The sequence below is a fragment of the Ovis aries genome, chromosome 1 (genome assembly GCF_016772045.2).
Source record: "Ovis aries strain OAR_USU_Benz2616 breed Rambouillet chromosome 1, ARS-UI_Ramb_v3.0, whole genome shotgun sequence".
Classification (NCBI taxonomy): domain Eukaryota; kingdom Metazoa; phylum Chordata; class Mammalia; order Artiodactyla; family Bovidae; genus Ovis; species Ovis aries.
The window spans coordinates 11770166-11793332 of record NC_056054.1 but is presented as its reverse complement, the minus strand read 5'-3'; the positions used below and the strand labels follow the sequence as shown (position 1 = coordinate 11793332).

At 50.4% G+C, this 23167-nt stretch overlaps 1 protein-coding gene across 2 annotated transcripts in view; it reads left to right on the top strand.

Annotated features, from left to right (window-relative positions):
* GRIK3 (glutamate ionotropic receptor kainate type subunit 3) overlaps positions 1-23167 on the top strand; it is a 247504-nt gene that overhangs the window by 90184 nt on the left and 134153 nt on the right. The window lies entirely within an intron of this gene.

The window sequence follows — 23167 nt, the reverse complement described above, 5'->3', positions numbered from 1 at the left end:
AGGATAAGATGGTTGGATGGCATCACTGACTCAGTGGATATGAGTTTGAGCAAACTCTGGGAGATGGTGAAGGACAGGGAAGCCGGGCCTGCTGCAGTCCATTGGGTTGCAAAGAATCAGACACAACTTAGCCACAGAAGAGTAGCAGCAAATTATGAGGGGAGCAGGGCAGGTTAAGACAGGGACCATTCATTCGTTTTTAAGGAACCTATAGCCGAATCATGAAGCATGGGCCCTATACAAAAACCCCATCACAAGGTGGATTGAGTTGGGTGTAAGAAGGGGGAGCTGCCTGGAGGAGGAGGTGCTGGAGATGGGTCATGTTTCCTCTGTCCTCTAAAGAGCAGAGGTGAGTGATAGAGTGGTTGGGGCCTGTTAGAATGGCTGTGAGCTGTCACAGCTGTAGGTTGGCAGGGCGGTCATTTATTTATTCAACAAGTGTCAAGTGCCTGTGATATGCTGGCACTGCTCTGAGCTGGCTCAGAATAAAAGCCTCCCCGCCTTCGTGGGGACGGCGGATCGAAAATCCAGTGTATTAGATGTCAGCTGGTGATTGTGCTTTGAGGAAACATAAAGGAGGGAAAGGGGACGGAAGACGGGAGGGGGTGAGCTCTTTTGCAAGGTTTGACATGAGGTGGTATGATGACACTTGAGCTGGAAGCTGACCCAGTGAGGGACAGAGCGTGTGGGTTAACAGGGGGAGAGCCTGGCAGACGTAGGGAAGGGGTGTGGGGGGCGCTGATTAAGAAGGGCCTTGAACACCAGGGTGAAGAATCGGGACCTGATTTTGTCATGGCAGCCAGCCTTTGAAGGCCTTTGAGCAGAGGAGGGATGTGATCAGAGCCTTAGGAAGAAGAACGGACAGAACTGGAGGCTGAGGCCAGGCAGGGGGTGCGTGGCCATGGTCTAGGTGGGAGAGACAGGCCAGGTGGTGATGGGGAAGGGGAGGGGCGGACGCCGCAGGTTTTTAATGGTGGGATTGGTTGTGTGAGATCAAGGGAAGGAGGAAAACAAAAAGGCAGTGAGAGTGACTCTCACTGTGAATCCCTCCAGAGCCTCCCCTACAGCCTAGAAACGCCACAATCTAGGTCCCCTTTCCTCGCCTCCTCTTCTTTCATCTCCCTGTGTCTTTCTCTGTCTCCTTTGTCCTTCACACCCCTTCTGAGCCAATATTTTTCCCTGGAGGAATATTAAAAATCAAATTGTCAAGGCCTTCGTGGAGACCCCGGTGGCCTGATGGGGCAATGGCCACATCAGAAGTAGTTAAGCGCTCTGTTTTTTGTATCGGGCAATAAAGGGTTTGCATCCCAGCTCTGCTGTTGACAAGCCACACGATGGTGGTTGAGTTAATATCACTGAACCACTGATTCCTCAGCTGTAAGATGAGAGGATGCCAGTGCTAGCCCAGGGCCCCGGTGAGTTCCGCGAGTGTGGCTGTTGCTCTTATTGTTGTTATTCATTAACCAAATGGGAGGCTGTTAACATAGGTGGATCCTTCAGACACTACAGCCACTTTCAGCGAGGTATGACTGATTCGGAATCAGGCCAGTCTGCCCAGGTCACTCCTGATGCTGGGCATACCCAAGGGTCCAAAGTCCCCACTCCAGGAAGGCTGCCTGGAAACCACTCAGGATGGCCTTTCTGCAGCCCCCAGCAGGCACCCGACCCTCAGTCTCCCTGTAGAAGGCCCAGAGGACACTGCAGACCCTTTGATGCCCGCTGGAGCTGCAAACTCTGGGTTGCCCCAAGGCCTGGACCTCCCTCAGTCTGCACTGTGATGCCCCTGGGACCTGTGTTCCCTCAGCTCTCCTAGGGTTTGGCCCTGCCTCCCAGCCCCACGTCTCAGTTGTCAGGGGTTCCACAGAGGCTCTGGCTGCAGAACTCACTTCCGGTCTGGCCTGGGCTGGGCCCCGGGGCCAAAGCTTTGATGGTGGAACTTTTGGCACCTGTGCTATCCACTGAGCACAGGCCCATGAATCCCTGGCTCTTTACCGTTACCCCTAGGCTGGAACTTCTTGGGGGCCAGGAATTTGTCACCCTGGACAAACCAGGAGACCCCAGATGGTAAGAGTCTTTGGGGCACAACAAGGGTTCACAAGGACCCAAGGGAATGAGAGAAGCATCCCCATCAGGCATGGGCTGGTAAGAGCAGAGCATCCTGTGCTGCCACGCATCAGCTGTGTGACCTTGGGCAAGTCACATAACCTCTCTGAACTTCTTTTTCTTTATCTCTGAAGTTAAGACAAGTAATTCCATCCTTTCAGGGCCAGTGTACTGATTAAATGAGATTATAAACAGCAAAAGCACATTATGTGCTGGGGAATATTGGTTGTGGATCAATACCTGAGTCAGTAGACTCAAGCGCTGCCTCTGACTTGATGGACAACTTTGAACCATCGATACACTCTCTCTCGGGTCCCCAGTGTCCTCCTATCTGTTGTGTGAAGGATCCTTTTAAATGATGTTGCAGGATGAGTCTTAATCATGTCACAAGTCCCTGCCAGTTCTGAAAGTCAGTGATGGGCACCTGGACATTTCCGTCCCCAGTGGAAACCCTGAGGCCTGGGAGCCCCTCCCTGCCCAGACCTGGTCCTCAAGACTGGTTCAGGCCCCTCTCTAGCTGCCCGGTCTCATCCACTCCCCCACTAGCCTCTCTCCACGCCTCTGCCCCTTTCCCCCTAAACGGATGTGTTGTCCAGAAAACTAATTGCTGTGACTCCAGTGTTTATTTGGAGACAATACAAGCCGATTGAAACTGCCGCATCAGGAGAAATACATTCTACTTAGATCTTGAAATTAGCTCGGCACCGGCCTTTGATGAGGCCGGCCTGGGAGAGGCATCTGCCCTCGCGCTCTGCTGATCACTGGCCACTGCGGGCCATTTGCTTAATGAACAGTGTGGCCAGCAGCCAGGGGGCAGGACCAGCTGGGCACACCTGCTGCCCATGGGCCGCATTGGCTGGAGTGGCCTCACTGTGCCCTGGCCTTGGACTTCTGCTCGGCATCCTGCCCTTCTGATTGAGGAGGACACTGAAGTCAGCTCAGTCACTGCTAATGGCCCTGATATAAAGATGGTCCCATTACTGGGTGCTTCCTGCATCCCCTGTCATGCAGGCTGAGCTCTCTGCAGACATTACCTCGTTAAAGATTAGAGCAGTCTATAGAGGTTGGGGCTGTTGTTCACCCATTTTGCAGATGTGGAGACTGATTTAGAAGTGCATGGCAGTCATGGGGAAAGGACAGGAGGAAGGGGACTGAAGTGGAGGATGAAGAACCACATACTTCCTGTCAGAAATGCAAGGTCAGAAGGACCGTTCCCTTAATGTCTCCAAGGCCCCTTCCTCTTCCCTTCTCTTCCTGCGGCCTCCTTTGGTCCTGGGAGCAGTCTCTGCTTCCCGACAGCGTGCTCCGTTGCCTCTCCTCATCCCTGTCCTCCTATGCCTTCCTCTTTTCTTCTTTCCACCTTCCATCCCTTCCCCTGCCCTGATATCCTGCAGTCCTCAATTTCCTGCTCCCTCACCCCAGATTCCTGTACTTGCAGACTGTGGAAGACAGTGGAAGGCTGCGACCCGTTCAACCCTAAGGGCCTTCCAGCAAAGATGCCCCTTTGCCATCTCTCATATCCATCTCCAGGGAATGACATTCTCAGACGTTGGGGATTCACCTTGCCTCCCAGCTGTTCTGTTTACTAGCAGCCCGCTAGCCCTGGGAGTTGCTCTTGTCCTTCCTCTCCTTGTTTCCTCCCGTGGTTATTCCCAGCCCTCCTCCTGGGGATGGGGTGAGATGTATACATTAGGACAGCAGCCCTTCAAGGGGCCCCCTGGTCTGGGCCAGCTGTGCGCCTCCCTAGGGGAAGGGGATGGGGCTGTAAGCCCTGGGAGTCAGTTACGCAATTCTGTAGATTCCTCTGATGCCTGTGTGAGATGCAGGTCCTGGGTTGGCTTATGGCCTGATGAGAAGGTGTTAAGGGGGCAGAGCTCTCAACTCTCCCAGAACTGCTGCACCTGCAGACCTAGCTGATGTCTCTGGCTGAGAGTTAAGCCTTCACCTGCAGCCACGTACCTGGCAGGTACCTGTGAGTCCCTCCAACAGGTTGGGGCCAATGCCTGAACCAGCCCAGCCCAGCTTTGCAGGACTTCCTCCTAGACTGTGAGCTCCTCCAAGGCAGGGCACATGCCTCATCTTCCTAAACCCCTTGACTACTGTCCTGCACATGGTGTAGCAATAGACCAAGAATGAATGAACGGTAGCTGACTATCATTCATTCAGCCACTATTCATTCATTTTTCTTTTCTTCATTTGCTCATTTATTGCCTACTCTTGCCAGGAAGTTTCTGGTCCAGATTCTTAACATGTAATTACCTCCAGGGCCAGACTAGGGAAAGACTAATGAGGTGCCTCAGGCACAGAATTTAAGGAGACACTTACTCTCAGGGTCATGTGAGTACCTGATTAGCTCAGTTCCTGAAAATGACCTTGCTGATAGGTATTGTAATTTCCATTTTAGAGACAAGGAAATGGAAGTCAGAGAAAGGCTAATTACTTCCGTGGTCACCTGGCTGGTAAATATTTGTTCCCAGGTCTGTGTGATTCTAATGTCTTTGTGTTTTCTTCTGAATGGCCCTCGGTTTCCTTGCCGTGCCTGACCTCTGAGCAGGGGGGGCCCCCAACACTAGGGAGGAGGGCTGAATTGCAGCCCCTTCCCTCCCTGTGTTATGCTCACCTCCAGCTCGTCTTCTGAACAGACTGTCTGCCTGGAGTCTAGTCCCAGCTCCTCTTCTTAAGGGATGACAGTGACCTTGGGCAAGTTACTTAAACTCTCAGGGCCTCAGTGTCCTTCTCTGTAAAAAGGGACACAACAGTAGAGCCTGTTTCATGGGTTGCAGCGAGGATGCAAATGAGTAGGGCTATAGATATGCACAGCACTTAAGACACTGCCTCCCACATAGCACACTCCGTGGATGTGTGAGCTGTTACTTTCAATAGCTGAGGAATCTATTATCACCTGGAAGTGGGTAGAGTCTGCGCTGAGCCCCAGACCGTCCTCAAACTGAGCCCTCGGGGTTCAGTCCCCACCTCCCCAGGGTCAGCAGCTCTCAGGGTGTCACCTCAACTCTCCTGAGATGACAGGGTCCAAGAGTCTTTGGGAGGTGGAACCAGTTTGGTCCCTGACACCCCAGTTCCCCTTCAGCTCTGGGAGAGCAAGCAGCTTGCCTGGCTCCTTCCAGCTTGAGCTCTCCTGGAATTCACAGAAGGTTTGAAGAGAGAGAATTCACACTTCACTGAAAATGTGTTTCAAACAATTAGCAGGTCTTTACCAGAGGAGCCTTTGAAGTAGAAGCCCAGACCCGTCTCTGTGAAGGATTTCCCCGGAACTGACAGGCTGGCAGACAGCACCACCAGCTCAGCCCTTCCCCGGGTGCCAGGAGCTCCTGCAAGTCCCTCTGTGTAGCAGCTCCAGTGTCCTCTACGGCACAGAAGGCTGCTGCTGCTATAGGTTGTACCACGGGGCTGGACTCCCACTCATGTCCTGTGTTAAATCCATGGGATTTTTTTTTCTCCAGATCTTCCAACATATAGACCAGGGCAGCTGAAGCCTTTGACTGTGAACTCAGACCTCCTGCATCCTTAAACAATGCCTAAAACCATACGTAATTATTACTTGAATAAATGTGTGCATTCCTCCAGTGATTGGCCCCATGGCCTGAGGCCAGCCTCAGTCTCCCCATCTGCAAGCTAGAGACAGGTGGGGTGGGAAAGGAGTGGGCTAACTGACCTCTAGAACTCTCAGCTAAACCTCAGTGTCCTTGGAAGGGCCCTGGTGGCAGTGGAATGAAGGTCGGATCCTAATTCTGCTCCCTAAGCTTTTAGCTGCATGATCTTGAGCAAGTCAGTGAATGCGTCTCAGTTTTCCCGTCTATGGAAAGGGTAAAATAATCCCCTTTATTTTTGTAGAGCTGTCTTGAAGATGAAATGAGGAAACACCTAGAAAGTTCTTGGTACAATAAGTGCTCTGAATTTATTGAATACAGCTATGATTCTCATTGTGCCTTTTCTGACCTCTTCTTCTTGAGCCAAAGTGACCGGTTAGCTATGATAGGAGGGACCCTTTAAGCAGTATCCCTCCCCCACAAAACCGAGGGGAGGAAGGGCAGTACGAGCCAGCACAATGGGAGCTGAAAGGGCCTGTCCGCATTCTCATGGCCCACGAAGATGCCCGCCTCCTCCCCCCACCCCCCCGCCGCCCCCCAAGCCTGGGTCTCTACGCTGCTGTTCGATTCCCTCTCCCTGACATTCCATCCATCATCATAATTGCTTCTCCTGAAAAATGAATTTGTAGTTGATTTCTTCAAAAGAGGGAATCAGCCAACAGATAAAAAGGTTGTTTTATTTAATTTGCATGAAGAGGCTGCCTGCTGCTGCCCAGCTGTGCTGGCGGGGCTTGTGGGGAGGGTGCCCGGGAGTGTGCAGCGGGTGTGCACAGGTAGGCATGGCCGTTCCCTGGCTCAGGGCCTGCCTCCCATGTTGTTGGGATCCTGGCCCCAGAGATCGGATCCTTGGTGGTTACTCTGAGCTGAAATTGTTCTATTTCAGTAGGTCCCTTGCCTGCCCCGCATCTGTTGTTCAGGGGCAGGACAGGGCTTCTAGTCCAGGAGGCTGAAGGTCGCGAAGCTAGATATTCATGAGGGCAAAACTCAGGAGGTCAAGGGCTCTGAAAGGCCAGGGGCTCCGTACACAGGACAAACATCAGTAAGCTTTCTCAGGAGGAAGGAGTATTTATATAGCGTGTGTCCAGATCAAATTGGGAACCCCGGGCTCCCCTCTGAGATAGATTTCCTCTACAAGGGTGTTGTGTTTCCTCTCTAACTCAGCAAACACCCGGTGATTCTCCCTTGTGTCCAGGGCATGGCTGATTCTCTCCAGAAGCTTCTCAGGTAGTGAATATGAGCTCCATGTTCAGGAGAAACCCTTGGCAGGGAGTGGAAGTTAACGGCCAAGGCGGAGCTACCAAGGGATAGAAGTGGGAGCAGGCAGGGAAGGCATCTGAAGAGATGATTTCTCCTCTGCCAAAGCGCCTCAAGGGCGGAACAATGGTCAGGGAGGTGGGCCCGAGGTCTTCTGGGGCAGAATGTGGTAGGATCCCTGGTGTTGTTCCACATCTGGAGAAGACGTGAAACATCCATCCTGGCATCAGGATGCTCCAGGGGTCCAGAGGCTTGGGTACTTCACAGATGAGGGGGGGCGTATAACTTACTATCTAAACCTGGACACTTCTGCAAGTGGAAATGGGTTCTATTAACTACTCCAGGACAACAAGTGTAAACTAGAACTGTCCCCAGTGAAGCAGACATGTGATTACTCTAACCGTGTGCTGAATGTGATAGGGACTTAGGCCAATAAGGCATCCTCCCAGGAGTTGCCAAAAAGAGCATTGTATACTTCTGGATAGAACCACAGCACATCCTTGGGGCCGCAGACTGGAGGTAGCAGAGCCGCTGGGGTAGAGCAAGCAGGAGTTGAGTTTCATCTCCGGGGGCTGCTGATTAGAGCAAGTCACTTACTCTCCCTGGACCCCTGTCTCCTCTCCATGAGATGCTGAGGATCTTTTATATTGATTACGACCTGTAATTGTCTTGTTCCTTCATTTGTTTACTTGCCTCTGTCCCCAACTGCCAGGTAAGTCTCTGAGGACGGAGACCTTGTCTGTCTTACTTACTGCCATGTCCCCAACTTCTAGAATGAGTAGACACTCAGTAAGGGGGACACAGGTTTAAGGAGGCTGTGAGGGGGTCTCATCTGTACATTTTCAGGTTCAGGAAGATGACTGTGTCAGGGTGGTCCAGGACAACTTTGGTGAAGGCAGGTGGTAGACCAGTTGTCTTCTAGGAGCTCCTTCTTGGTCTCTGCTGCTATTTCCTTGTCCCCTACTCTGACTCACATGGAATTCCTCTGCCCATCTGTAATATACTGTAATATCCTCTGTAATATTCTGGATACAGAACCTTGGTTATAATTATTAAGGCAGGTTTAGGGGTGGGACACAACAGAGGGGTCCCTGACTTAAAACTTTGTGAAGATGACAACAAGATTATCAACAATGACGAAACACTAGCAGTAAACTTAAACAGCATTGTGAACAGCCACTGTAACTCGCCCTGGTGGGCTTCTAATACTCATTTCTACTTCTTCTTTCTCCCTGAAGCCTTGGTGAGAACCCCTGCCTGAGACCTGCAATTGTACCATCCGAATTGCTCCTCTACCGGAGTCAACCCCCAATCTCTTTGTTCTCTGAGTGGTTCTTGTCCCACACGCTCTAAGCTGGGATGTGCAGCCTTCTGTCAACATGGACCTCTTAGTGTTTGCAGAACAGAGTGGTCCTGCACTGGCAAAATGCACAAACCCAAGTGTGGGGTCTTTCTCTATTGTTCTGTTTGGGAGAGTTTCTTCCTTGGCGGCAATCCTCCAGGAGAAAGGCTGTTGTTCTGACCATGTCAATCCCCATTTGGGTTGCGTTATTCTGCAGGCACTGGGCCTCTCCCACAAGCTCCCTCTCTGGTTGCACCGTCAGCTTTCTGTGTCCTGCTTCTGTGCGCCATGTGTTAGAGGGATATTAGGCCTTGATTACGAGTGGTGGGAACCTTGTATCAAGCAGCTGACGTATCAGTAGAGGCCTTTATTGGCTCATGCAGCCAAATGCAGGGAGGCAGGGGCAAGTCAGTGCCCCCCCTTTGTCTCTCTCTTTCTCTATCTCTCTCTGCCTCCATCTCTCTGTCTCTACGTGTTTCTGTCTCTCCCTCTTTCCTTGTCTCTCTGTCTTCCTCTGTCTCGGTCTGTCTCCCTTTATCTCTGTCTCTCTGTCTTTTTATTATGATTTTATTTACTTATTTACTTATTTATTGGCTGTGCTGGGTCTTTGTGGCTGACGTGGGCTTCCTCTAGCTGTGGCGAGTGGGGGCTACTCTCTAGCCGCAGTGCAAAGGCTTCTCGTTGCGGTGGTCCCGTGTCTCCTACATTGGCAGGTGGATTCTTGACCACTGGGCCACCAGGGAGGCCCTCTCTCTGTCCTTGTCTCTCCCTCTCTCTTTGTCTCTCTCTGCCTCTCTCTCTCTCTCTGTCTCCCTCCGTCTCTGACTCTCCCCATGAGTCAACTTCATTCTTTCTAGCTGGTGTCTCCAGGAGGCCCAAATCACAGCCTCCGGGAACTGCAGGCTTTCAGCTGTTATGGTCTTATGTCGAGGAAAAAAAAAGTTCTTCTCTCCCATCTCCTGTTTGAAAGACACCAGGAAAGGACTCAGTTGATTCACCTTGGAGCTGCTGACCCTACAACCAATGACTGTGGTCAGGGAGTTGACTCAAGAAAGAGGATAATAGCCCCCATCCAGAATGCTGGCCAAGAGTCAGGGGCAGGAGGCTGCTGCCTGAAGAAGGCGGCAGAGAGTGGGACGACACAGACGTTGCTACTGGAGGGATGGAGTGAGCTGGGCAAAATCACTCCAGTTTATGACTAACACATGAGGGGCGTTTCATCTCCTGGCCTCTCAGCAGGAAGAATGTGGAGAGTCAGTCCAGGCTGCAAACATATTTCTGCAGTGAAGAGAAATGCAGGCGCCATAGAGCTCCTGACTGACACCATCGATGCCCTCCCGGCAGCAGCAAGGCGAGCAGCTCCTTGGTTCGTGATTCAGCTCTGGGCTCCAGCGGGCCTGCCTGGAGCAGAAACACCCCACCGCCTTTGAGGGAGAGGAAGTCAGGTCTGTACCCCCTTGTCTGGCCCGGAATGGGGCCTGTCTCCCCATCCACTCTCGGCCTGGGCTGGCTGAGAGCCAGACGTGGTGAAACCAGGAGGCGCTGTCCATCTCCCCTCACTCATGCCCCACCCTCCAGACCCAGCCCTCCGTCTCGCTGCTGCTTTGCCTGGGATTGCAGCCTGCCTTGAAATGGTGCGGTTTTCCTCTCCTGCTCGTCCTTGGGCACCCAAAGGCCACAGGCTAGGTCTTGTTTGTTGGTTTGTCCTAACATGTGACATAGGGCAGGGCACCCAACATATCCTTAAGGGGATGCTTGTTTATTATTTGTGAATAAAAGAATGTGTACAGGCTCAGAAGGTGCGCGGGCAGATGGGGTTAGCAGAGGGTGAGGAGTCCAGCAGAGACCACTCTGTGCGGCCTGACTAGCATTTATCTGAGGGCCTTCCAGGCTGCCTGCACAGTGCGTTGCCCTCCAGCTGGGTTGGTTCATGACTGTAGTGGCCCTTGGACCATTGTGAGTAGCTGTGGAACTTGACTGTTCATTATAAACCTGAAACGATCGCAGTTGGAAAGGCTGTTTGTAAGAGCCAGTTTTCCCCTCCCTCCCTTCCTCTCTCTTTCTCTTCCTTGGAGCCTGACTTGTCTCCTCAGCTGGATTGTCAATTCCACAAGGCAGGAGCTAGGCCTTAGCTGTGTCTGCTCCCCACCTCCACCCCGACTCTAGTCACATGCGGATGTGAAGGGCTAGGCATGACTCTGGGGTTATTTTTCCCCACAAGATTTCCCTTTCATTGACTCACAATGAACTCAGGCTGAGTTTATTTATCTAGGGGATCTGAGACAGTGATCCCATGATGAGGAATAGCGCACAAAGCCTGATAACAGGTCCATCTTTCAGCATCAAATGTTGAACCTCAAAATTGAGTCCAGTTCCATCTATGCCCCAGAGTGAAGTAACATCTCATTCTCCTCCTCCTAGATATTCCACTGATCTCTGTAGCTTTCTGGGAAACTGATTCACACTGGGCTGGTTGATCACTGAACGGGGTGTCACTGAGGTACGTCACCCCATTCTGCACTGTGGTCCGAGGATGGGATTCAGTATCCTCCTGGGACAGCTCATCCCGCAGGGCTGGTCCATTGTTCCGGCTTGCCAAGATTCTTCTATCCTGATTCCCAGCCATCCCTCTGGCTTTGTGACATGTTTCTCATTTGCTGACAAGTTGGGGGAAGAAACAGAAAGTCCATCTTGGTCTTTTGGCATAAGTTATGTTTTCCAGTACAACCCTTCTAGGGAAGATACAGAAAGAGGAAAGAATGGAGGCGTTCAGGACACTGGGGCAGCTCCTGACTGGCTAAGCAGTGCCTCCTCTCCTGTGCTCTTCCTTGGCCAGGAATCCCAGGCACCCCCAAACCCAAGGCCCCTTCGGTTCTATCACCCAGTCTTGTGGGTTCTGCCTTTTTCTCATCCTCCAGGCCTGTACACCTCTCTCTTACAAGTACTCGATATGGTGAGGAAGCAAGACTCTTTCACCCCAGGCTTCCTGGGGAAGGGTGTGTATCCAGCCTATACAACCACCCCTCCACTCCCCTCTCTTGGGCTTCCCTGGGTCTTCCCTGGCAGGCAGCCCAGACAAATATCCAGGAGGCCTCTCTGTCCACGGTGACTCGGCGCCTCTGCTCTCCTCTTTGCCAACTCCCATGATGTCACTCTTTGCTGGTCACCTGAGTACCTTTCTGAATCTCATCTTCTCCCTGATCCTAGCTAGCCCCATAGTTTTTTCCTGCCTGAGCCATGATGACTGTGATTCAGTGTTTTAACAAACCAGGCTCTTCCCTGTCTCAGAGATTTCGCAGTGCTGTTCCCTCTAATGGAAGGCTCTTCCAGCCATCCACTCTGGCTACCTTTTTCTTTAATTTGGCTGTGCTGGGTCTCTGGTCACAGCATGCAGAATCTTCATCGCCACATGCAGGCCCTTAGTTGTGCACTCGGGATCTACTTCCTCAGCAGGGAGAGTTACCCCCTGCTTTGGTTACTAGACCACCAGGGAAGTCCCTTGACTAACTTATGTCTCAACTCAAACATCACATCTTCAGATAAGCCTTCTCCTCCCTGCCACTTTTTGTTCTTTTCCTTCAGAGAATTTATAACAAATCGAAATTATACGTGAACACTGCCAAAGTAACAGGTCTCCCCAGATCTCCCCAGATGATTCCTTCACCCGTGAGCCCCTCTCTAGTTTCCCTTTCTGTGCCTATCTGTGCCTCCTTCTCTTCTCCTTATTTGGTCTCGATTTCCTACTATATTTGGAGTAATTTTGCCTCTTGGTTCATAAATCCCCTCCTCCTCCCCACCAGCCAAACAAACGGTGTAAAAGAAGCAAGAGAGTATCTAATAAGTGCATTTGTGTTGAATACATGCATGAAGGTGTATTTGTTTGATGACACCCTACTACTATATTGCAACTTTCATGACACTTTCATGTCTTCAGGGACACTTCATCACCACTGTATACCCAGTGCCTAACATGGTTTCTGGCACACAGTACAGGGGTTGATAAATATTGTCAGGATGAATGAATATCATATTTCTGTAGTGAAACTCATACTGACCTCAATTTGAATATTGAGAATCCCTGGATATCTAAATCTGGGTGACTGCCTATATACCAATTAGAATGTTCCTGTGGTATAATAAGGAAGATATATGTGGTCTTTGTCCCCAGTTCTTGACACAGAGCTCCAAAAATCTTGAAATTTCCAGAGTGGTAAGGGTGTTGAGGGGCTCCTTGGTGGCTCAGTGATAAAGAATCTGCCTGTAATGCAGGAAACTGGGGTTCGATCCCTGTATCAGGAAGATCCCCTGGAGGGCATGGCAACCCACTCTAGTACTCTTACCTGGAGAATCCATGGACTAGGAGCCTGGCGGGCTATGGTCCATAGGGTCACAAAGAGCTGGACACGACTGAGTATACATGCCTGCTAGGGTGATAGGAGCATCTTTCATTCCAAAGAGGTAATTCTTGGGGGGCCCCTTGTAGCTTCAGGATGAGGGGTGATTGCCAGAAAGACCACCTTGATTAGAACCTTGATTAGAAGCTTGGAGCTTTCTGTCCCATCCCACCAACCTCCTCTGGGAAGGGAGAGGAGCTAGAGATTAAGCTAAATCACCAGTGGCCAATGAGTCGATCAACCATGCCTGTGTAATGAAACCTTTATAAAACCCCTGAACCATGAGGTCTAAAGAAATTCTGGGCTGGTTAACACAAGGAGGTACACTTTCTAAGTTGTAGTAGTAAGTCAAGGGTGTTCCTAAGTTCTGTAGCTGTTCTAGTAAATCACTGACCTTAAGGAGGGGATCATGGGAACCCCTGATGTGTAACCAGTGTGTCAGAAGTCCAGGTAGCCCAGGATTTGCAGCTGTTATCTGAAGTAAAGCTTGAAGTAGGGAGAGACTTGTGGGAACCCTTAACCTCTGAGGTCTGCATTAATTCTGGGTAGTCAGTGTCAGAATTTCACTGAATTGTTGGATACCCAGTGGGTATGGGAGAATCAGAGAATTGGTTAGGTAGAGGAAAAAATCATCAGAGTCACCAGAGCCAGCAGACATTTCTAGTCTTCTTAACCTCCTGGGACAGGCGTTAGCATCCAGAACTCTCAACCACGTTTGGATTACACTCATCCCATTTAGGTAGGGGCTCCTCTGAATCTGGAATAACGGGAAAAATCATCTCCTCTCCTCCTCCCCTCCCCTATGGTCTCTCCCCTGCCCTGCCCCCATTCCAAGTAAAGATAAAGAGATTGACTGAACAAGCATGAAAAATATGGAAACTTCCCTCCTGAATGATCCTGCTAATGGTAAACTGATGGGATTGAATACATTCGAGTCGGAAATGATCCAAATATATGCTAATGAAGCTGAATATGCATTATTTAGACTAAAACAAACTAACTTCGAGTCAGGAAATAAAGTAGGTGAATTATTAGTTTGGCAACTCAAAGAATTGGAAAACTCAAGCACCGTTCCAGAGACAGGCAGAGGCAGGCAGGAAAATGTGGTTAATGAATTCTAAACCAATTAACCGCAGATTGATGGCACACTCAAAGACTCGCCACCCCCGACTCAACTCCCTCAGATTACTTTCTGAAAATTTAAAAAGGAAACGCTGTTGCCACGCACTTTCCTTGTTTCCACTTCCTACATGTGCTCCCCTGGAAACTTGAGTGAAACCAAAAAAGGAAGAAAAGTAGAAAACTACAAACAGATTCCCGAGATGGGGAACAGGGCTATTTTGGCTACAGGGGAAGATAAATAATGCAAGGAGGATTTTCTCAGTTCTTCTTTGTCAAAGATAGCCATCCTCAGACTGAAGAAAAGAAAGCAAGTCTTGACGGAGGAGAGCTCAAGTCCGTGATGGAGAAAAAAATATAACAACACACCTTGCTTGTCCAGACTAGACTGCCCTGCCTGAATTCTACCCTGGGGAACAAAAGATATACACATTAGGTCCCGGTGAGAGTGTGAGACTGAGGAAGTCACAAGGAAGAGGTTAGAACACAGAAGGTGCCAAAGAAGGAGTCCGTAAGTTTCAAAGCATTGGATGACGATCATCGAAAAATCTCAGGTTCAATTCTTAAAAAGGTGTAGGTTGTGAGGTCTCAGGAAATTGAGCAGTGGTTAGCTGGAGCCAGCATGGGTTCCCCAGGTACGAGATCTCTGCCGGAAGGGCACCTTTCTTGGTGAAGGCTCTCCTGCTCTCTATAGAAAATAGCCCTCCTCACCAGCCCCAACCCCTCATCTTGTGCATCCCCCATTGACTGCCTTATTTTTCTCCATAGTATCGCATGTCATCCAATACACATATATAGTTGTCCCTTGATGCGTTTGAGGGGCTGGTTCTAGGACTAGCTGCAGATACCAAACTCCAAAGATGCTCAAGACCCAAAGTCAGCCCTTTGTATCCGCAGTTCCACACCTAGGGATTCAATCAGCAGCAGGTCACGTCATACTATATGTATTTATTGGTGGAAAAAAATCCGTATATGAGCGTCCTGCACGGTTCAAATCCCTGTTGTTTAAGAGTCAACTGTGCTTGCTTGTTTATTTTCTTCTCCTCCCACTGGACTGAAAGTTCCACGAGGACCAAGACTTTGCCTGGTGCCTGTTAGAGGCTCAAGAAATATCTGCTGGATGAGTGGGACTTCTCCCTCATTTCACACTCACGCATACTGACCACACCCTCGAGGCAGACCGGTCCCTACCCACCCAGCCTCTCACAGACAGAAATTCTGGAACTGAGCTGGAGGGCAGCCCTGGGGCCCCTGCTACTCAGGTCTTGACCTCTAAGGCGCATAGCCTGTCCACTAAGAAATATGGACTCTGGATACTCAGATTGACTATTCATTCTCATCCTATGTAGGGCATGAGGAGGGGGCGGAGGAGGAAAGAAGCACCCGGGGGAGCTCTTTCTTCCTCTAGAAAGAAGCAGAAGCTTGAGAAAAGGGGCAAGGATTCTGTCCTCCCCTCGCACTCCATCTAACCAGTCGAGGAAATGGAGGAGAAGGCGTAGCTCGTGAGTGCTGACTCTCAGCCCTGTACCCCTTTGACTGTACTCTGCTATTCTGAACTTGGAACTAACGTTGGAGAAAAGTGTGTAAGACATATGAAGGGCTTCTGCTGCCTCAAGCCAGCCAGAGCAACTGGAGATATTCTGCCTTTGATTAGGAGAGAGTCACTCAGTTGGGTAAATTAACTGGCTTGCAGGTAAACCATGGAAAAACACATCATAATACAGAAAATAATGGGGCAGGGGGCAGACGTGGAAAAAAAAGTCAAATTGATTACCGATCAGTAACAACCTCCTTCTATCAGAAGATGCCAACTGTGTGGAACACATGCTTACATGGAGGTCCACATTGTGCCCTTGGCAACATGGAAACCTCCCCTGCATCAGCAGTCCGTTCCGGCAGAGAATGGGTGAAGGCAGAGGAGTGAGGACTCCATGAGTGACTCTCTGTGACGTGTGTGGACTGAGGTCTGACACCTTGAGCCCAGGGGGGTCACCTGGCAGAGGTGGGGGTCGGCATGGGTGGGGGAGGGGCTGCTTACTAAACCAAGCCCCCGAAGCTGCTGGGCTTTGTCACCTTGGCCCGGGCAGGCTGCCAGACTGTTTAGAAAGCAAAGAGCTCAGCCTGCTCAGTGACAGACCGTGTTAGTGTAAGCTTTGTTCTCAATTCACACACAAAAGAGATGGCTCAGATAGAAGCAGACAGTGTAACAGACTGCAGAATGAAGGGTAAATGTGTTTGTACATATCGGATGTGACTGTAACAGAATCAGCTGACATCAAACGTGTCTGTGGCATGTTTGGGGTTTTAGTGTTAGCAGTGACTTGGGGTTCTTTCTGGTCTCTTTCCCCCTCCATTAACCCAGGACATTCATTCAACATAGATGTATGTGCCAGGCACTGGGTAGAGATGATAGATGCGCCCGGCAGAGTGGCTACGTGTGACCACCTCTCTGTTGTTCAGTCACTGAGTTGTCAATGACTCTGTGATGCCTTGGACTCTAGCCCTCCAGGCTCCTCTGTCCATGGGGTTTCCCAGGCAAGATTACTGGAGTGGGTTGCCATTGCCTTCTCCAGTGACTGCCTCTCTACTCAGATTGACTGCTCATTCTCATGCTATGTAGGGCATGAGGAGGGGGCGGAGGAGGACAAGAAGCCCCCGGGGAAGCTCTTTCTTCCTAGTTTCCAAAGATTGGGTGCAAACCACAACTCCAGGTTGGCTTTGTATGCCTGGAAGATCTATAGCATGATAAAAATTAAAATGAGGATTAGATTAAGCCACGTAGAAACTAATTCAATCAAATTAGAGTTAAGGTCAGTCATCAGGAAATTGCCAGCATCGGAATCCAAGTCTGAAGATCCTTCATCTTTGCCCTGGAGAAGGAGGAACAAGCCGAGAGGCCAGTAGGTAAATGGGATGCTGGCCCCCAAAGAAGCCCTGAGCATAAACTGGGTTTACCCAGGGAAGAGGAGAGAGCAATGAAGCCAGGCTGTCCCAGCAAACATTGAGGTCCAAGATGGGTCTTGTCTCTGGGGTGGCGGGGGGCTGGACAGGGTGGAGAGAGAGAAGTGGCCTGGCAGAAGGGTTGATGCCAAGCTTCAGAAAGATCCAACCAGAACCAGACAGGATGAAGGAGCAATGGACAGTCCACTCCTGAGAAATAGGGGCTGACAAGAGCGGGGTCAGCCCCAGCCAGCCAGCCGAGGAGCAGGCAGGACTCCTTGCTGGATGCCAGAGACACAGCATCTGAAACCCAGACGGAAGGGGATGTGCACGCCTCTCTGTGGGAGTGGGCTGGAGAAGCTCTCATCTGGCCCTGCTGCCAAAATTAGGAAGGCGGACTCTCCTCCAGATGTCTCTACCCTTGGGCATATGGCAAAGGAAAACCCCCTCCTATCAGGGTGAGAACAATCATTCAGAGAGTGCCAGCACTGTGCTGGGCACTGAGGACAGGGCAGGGAATCAAACCATTACTATCCACATCCTCCTGAAACTTGCAGTCTAAAAAGGGAGGTAGTGAACAAGCAAACAGCACGTGGATAAGTAAATTAAGTGCTATGAAAGAAACAAACAGGATTCAGAATGAAGATGAATAGAGTGAGTAAACCTTTAAGGTGATCAGAGAGGGTTCTTGGAGGAGGGTGATGTTTAAGCTGAGGCCTGCAGAATAATGAAGACTCACTCTTGCCCCTCTTTAGGGGACACTGGGTCTGAGATGGAGCTTACTTCAGCAGGATGAGTGGGGTGGTGGCGTTTCTATTTCTATTCAGTCTTGCTCCTTATTGAATTCCGCGTTTATCTTGATTTTATCATCATCTGAGGTTTACTGTAATAATTGGACAAATTTAGTTTGTAGCGAGAAAACATGCTTATGGAAACTTGTGACAGGTATTTTGAGTACTGAAGACTGAGTGCAGGTGAGACCTTGAAACTGGCTCCACCAGCCACTCGTGACCGTGACCAGAAAGGCAGCCCCTGTGTCTGGAAGGACAGTCCCTGTGAGTGCTCTGTACAAATTCAAGCTGGGCCAGAGATACAGGGTCAGCAGGCAGCCCGGTGGCCACAGCTCGCCCGTCCACAGCGGCACTGGTTCCTCTACTGCGTGGGTGGCTGAGTTCATGTTTGGAGAGGGGGGTGGGTCTCCAAATCAGGTTTTGAGAAGAATGTTCCTAGGGGTCCCCACCACAAGAACTTAAGAAGCCCTGAAATAAAGGAGCCTCTTGAGTTTTGTTTAACCCAGAGTTCTCTAAACTCACTTGACTATGGATACCTTTTTGTGCCTAATGTTTCCAGGAATTCATGCCCCTTATCATATGTTTGGGGAACTCCTGTTCTAGGACAAATAGAAGATTTGAAAGTCACTAATGCACTGTAATCTCATACCTGTGTTACCCCAGGGTCTGTTTGGGTTCAAAATATATCTAAATTCATTCATCTATCCATTTAACCACATTCCTGCCTCATCTCTGCAGGAACCCATCCTGGGTCCCAGGAGTACAGAAATGAATCAGGCAGTCCCTATCTTCAAAGGCTCACAGTCCAGTGGGGTTTAGCAGGGTAGTTAGGATGAAGGCTCAGATGTTATAATGCCTGATTCTGAAGCCCAGTTCTGTCCCTTACAAGCCGTGTGACCTGGGACAAGTTCCTTCCCCTCTCTGATTTAGTCCTTTCATCTGTAAGTAGGCACTAATAACAATGATATCTGGCCCACAGGGAAGGTTTTAGGATTCAGTAAAACATCAGAGGTAAAGCACTGATTGTGTGCCTGGCACATAGTAAGTATCGAATAAACATGAGCTATTCTCCGAGCACCGAAGAATTGATGCTTTTGAACTGTGGTGTTGGAGAAGATTCTTGAGAGTCCCTTGGTCTGCAGGGAGATCAAACCAGTCCATTCTAAAGGAGATCAGCCCTGGGATTACTTTGGAAGGAATGATGCTAAAGCTGAAACTGTAGTACTTTGGCCACCTCATGCGAAGAGTTGACTCATTGGAAAAGATTCTGATGCTGGGAGGGATTGGGGGCAGGAGGAGAAGGGGACAACAGAGGATGAGATGGATGGATGGCATCACCGACTCGATGGATGTGAATTTGAGTGAACTCAAGTTGGTGATGGAAGGGAGGCCTGGCGTGCTGCAATTCATGGGGTCACAAAGGGTCGGACACGACTGAGCGACTGAACTGAACTGAACTGATTCTCCTTATGTTTGTTGTCCTTTCTGCAGAGTGTAACATAGGTGCCATTTTCTCCAGGAACTGTCCTCTAGAAGTTGTGTCCCCAGGCTAATTAAGGGGCCCCTATTCCCTCCTTCTTTGAGAATATCATAACTTCATTTTCCTGCTGCCTAACTGGGGACAGCGAGGAGCCAGAGCAGAGTATAAGAGCATGAATGAAGAGGTAGGGATGGGGGCTCTGTTTTTTTAATTTTTAATTTTTGGTCAGGCTGAAGTCTCAGCTAGATTCACTGGGAGATGGGAAGCCAAGGAGGGTTGGAAGTAAGGGTGTAGACAGCCAGCCCTCCACCCCAAGCCTGGCTCACCCTGTCATCAAAATGATGTCCCACAAGGCAGTCCTTACCCACTCGTGAGCAGGGTCCTGTTCTAAGCCCTGTGTTGGCAGCCAGTGGTTTTGCATAGCAAGGGGGGTAACATCATCGCTTTCGCCGCCCTGTGGCACTGCCACTTTTGTTCAGACATGTCCAGTTTAGCAGGTAACCCCCTTCCTCGTTCACCTGGGCATCCACAGTGAAAGGTTTTAGTGATGGTATGGAAACCACTGTGGTTCCTCAGGCCTGCATCCCTGGGGTGGAGGGAGCAGGGACTAAACCCTGGCTGTAGGAGTTCCTTGTCTTGTTACAGCTGCAGCACACACTCTTGCAGAGAACAGCTGGTAAATTCGCTTCGGTGTCTGCCTCCCCCAGCCCCTCCCTGCACCCTGTGTGGGTGGCTGCCTCTCCATCAAGACACAGCTCTGAAAGAGCCTCCAGATGACTCCGAGGCCCACCCAGCTCCCCAGGGACAGCTCCCAACCAGCAGGCCTGGCTCTGAGGCTCCCTAACCCCCCTCCCAGCCCATTCTCTTTGAGCAGAAGCAGCAGCCTCATTCCAGCAGCTCCAGGGGGGTCCAGGCGAGGCCGGGTGTCTCCACCTCTGCTCTGTTTCCTTCTCACACACAATTCTGCAGGCGGAATTCTAGACAATCTCTTTTTCTTCTTAAATCTGTGAAATCAGGGACCAGAGGGCAAACTAGGGCTCTGGGTCTCCAATTATCTCTCTCCCCTTGCCTCTCGGGGAGCCTCACACTCTCCCACTCGGCTCCAAGCAGTCAACAGCCTCTCGGAACCTGTTGAAATCTATTACCGACCTTTGGTCTCATCACCACAAAGGAGCTTTCTGCAGCGCAGAGATGGATTAAACAGAAATGAATTGGCTGACGAAGGCTTTACGACCCTCTTAGGTTTTTGCCTTCCCTTTTCCCCCCTTCTCTCCCTGTATTGCACTTTTATTTTTTTATAGAAAGCCAGCTGGGCAGAGCTGAGATAAGGCAACGTGGCCTGCATGGACTGAGGTCACAGATACCTGAATGAAATTCACTTTGTTCATTTTGCAAACTAGGACACTGGCAGTTCCACGGCACGGGGCCTGTTAGCGCTAAATTCATCGTGTCTGGCAAAAAAGAAAATAAAACAAAATGAAAAGCCCATAAAGTTGAACTGTTAAATATTTAGGGCTCATGATAAACAGCATGTCATAATATTTGTTGAATTGCATTTGCTATTCAATGCATCTTTTCCACTTATGGCCCCAGTTTGGGGAGGTAGATGGAGGGAAACTAGAAGAATTGGGTTGCGTCAAAAATAAAACGTGGGCTTTAATTTAACCTCAAAAGACAAATCTCTCTGTCTGCACATCCTGAGCTGCACGGCTGTTAGTGCTCTTGAACGGGGGTCTTCGCCTCCCCTGGAGCCTGTCTCTTGGTGTTCACACACAGCTCCGCGTGTAATTAAGCAGATGCTCTTAAATTATCAAATGTCAGGACATGACGCTTTATTTGTGTATGTTTTCCTTGCTTAGCAAATCAGGCAGTACCTGGGGAAGGGGTTGTGTTTCCTCAGCTCTAGGAAGGAACCTATTCCTGTTGCTCTGTGTCTGAAATTCTACCCTTAGAGGTTCACTTCTTGGCTTATTAACTCTTCTCAGGCACATTCCCCAGGAAAACCCAGGCAGACTCAGTTTCTTACCTGGTCAGAGGATGGGTTAATAAGATTTTTTCTTGACAGCAAAAAAATAAGAGTGTATATGAGAACTTGGGGGAATCTAAGAGGTGATTGGGGGCTAGCTCTGGTCCAGAGACAATGAAAGTGAAAATGTTAGCTGCTCAGTCATGTCCAGCTCTTTCTGACCCTACGGACTGTGGCCCGCTAGGCTCCTCTGTCCCTGGAATTCTCCAGGCCAGACAAAATAGTAGATTCCTTTTCAACAGGCTTGGGAGATCTTGCTGAAGAAGTTGGGGTGGTGACAGGAGAAAGAAGGGAGGGAAAGAGAGGGAGGAAGGGAGGAGCCCTTCCTCCTCAAGCATGTAACTTGTATGTCAATTACAAAATTCCCCAGAAGCACACCCCACCCCTCCCCGCCAGCACCATCCCTGCCCTGTGGTACTCACCATCTAGCTGGGAAGTTTGACTGTTCCAGACTTGCCTTTTTGTCAGGAGCCCATAGGGCCAAGGCTGAGGACAGAGTCAGATCTTCCTCGAATAGAAACGCAGCCTCAGAAATGCTTGGCACTGACCCTAGGAACCACTCTGATCTCAGGAGTCAATCAGAAATGGTCTTAAGTGTCTCTTTCCAATCACTGCCCAAATCATCGTGCATGACCTTGGGAGTCAGTGAGGAATGACCTTGAATATTACTGAGAAGTTGGTCGAGAGCATCACTTTTTAGTGGCCTTGGGAACCAGGAAGTAGTGACCTTGAAAATCAGTGAGTACAGATCTGGTGACTCAGTGAGTGATGACGCCCAGTGGAGGGTGCTCAGAGAGGCCTAGAGGCAGTGGGTCAGGCCAGGTACCCAAGTGGGCAAGGCCAGTGGGGGCTGAGATATGGCTGATGCTTAGGGTTCCCTAGCCAGACTCCTACCACACTAGCACTGAAAGCCTCTCTGTCCCCTGGGTTGCCTAGACCCAAGTAGTTTTTTTGCTGAGCTGCCCAGGGCTCTGGAGAAGTCCAGGCACCGGAGCTGAGCCCTCCCTGCCTGTTGCCAGGCTGTTGTGCCAGGCTTGACTCATGGTTCAGGCCATACTGGCTGCACTATGAGCAGAGCCCCAGCCTTTGGGAGGGCTACGCAGCAGGGCCTGACTGTAGCTGAGCTCCCAATTTCAGCAGACTTGTTTGTTTCCATACAGCATCTGGGGCCTACTGCCACCATCTGGACTTGCTCCCTGTCAAAGCCCACTTTCTATTGCCAGCTGCCAGTGCTGTTATCAACAGCAGCCAGGTAGCCTGCTCTGAACCTGGGGAGGTTGCAGGGAAAGGACTCGAGCACATGGACTGGCTCCCTGGAGGCAATGTGTCCAGGCGCCTGAGGGCACTGAGGCAGAGGGTACATGGCTGGGGAGGGAAGTATTTGTGCTGAGTGTGTGTATGTGCGTGCAAATCTGTTTCTGTGAACAAAAGTGTGTGTGAGTCCAAGTTTGTCTCTGTGCATTTGTTCATGTCTGTGTGTGTCTGAGTGTGCACATGAATGTGTGTGGGGGCAGGTGTGTGGTGGTGTAGTGAATGGTAAGAACTCTAGCTGTGGAGTCAGCCTGTTGGAGACTCAATTTTATCTGAAAAATGGGGCCATGATAAAACCTCTCATCTAGAGCTGTCAGGAGAGTTGGACTATATAACACCAACTAATCGTTTGGAAACAACACACGTGGTAAGCGCTCAGTGTATACGACATATGGGTTTGTGTGTGCATGTCTGCGTGTGCACGTCTGTTTGTGTATCGATGGTACTTATGTCTCTGGGTCCCTGTGTGTCTGGGGAGTAAGTCTGGTGGATGTTTGTATCGGAGTGTCGGCATGCTGTGCCCCACGTGAGCAGGTGTGCGCGCGTGTGCTGGAGGGCCTGGCGCCTGCTAAATATTTGTTTTGCTGGGCCCTAGGGAGCACAGTTGGCAGAGCTGCCAGCACTGCGTGCAGTGTTTCTGACAGCTCGAGTGCGGCCTCCAGAAGTGTGAACTTTCTCAGGGTAAACAGCTAATGATACTGTGATGCTAGTGCTGACCCCCTCTAGGGCCTCCTCGCAGGCTGGGAGTGATTAGGAGGCTCCTGGCTGGCGCCTCCCTCCCACTCCTTCAGCGTGGCAC